This window comes from Solanum stenotomum, chromosome 6 (genome assembly GCF_019186545.1).
Source record: "Solanum stenotomum isolate F172 chromosome 6, ASM1918654v1, whole genome shotgun sequence".
NCBI classification, from domain to species: Eukaryota; Viridiplantae; Streptophyta; class Magnoliopsida; order Solanales; family Solanaceae; genus Solanum; species Solanum stenotomum.
This window is the reverse complement of record NC_064287.1, coordinates 22,514,485-22,514,941: the sequence shown is the minus strand read 5'-3', so window position 1 is coordinate 22,514,941 and position 457 is coordinate 22,514,485.

Below are 457 nucleotides of genomic sequence, written 5' to 3'. Positions count from 1 at the left end.
TTTAAGTTATTAATTATTGTGATTTATAATATTTTTATGTAACTTTCAAATAACCTACATTACTGGTCACTTTGTCATAATTTATGTGATATGGATAAAATTACAAAATTAACCCTTTTAAAATATCTTTTAGATATTTTAAGTTGTTAATTATTATTATTTATAATACTTTTTTGATAATTTTAAAATAATATGTGTTATTTTTTCTGTCCCAATATATGTGAGCCTGATAGAATTCTGAGAGTGAAGCTATTTTATTATATAGCTTTTAAATATTTTAATTTGGTAATTATTGTAATTTTTAATGCTTTTTAAGTCATTTGTAAATGATATATGTTGCTTCCTTTGTCCCATTTTATATAGTATAAATAAAATTCCCAAAACCAACTCAATTTTTAATATATTTTTTTAAATATTTTAAATTATTAATTATTGCGATTTATAATATTAAAAAAAA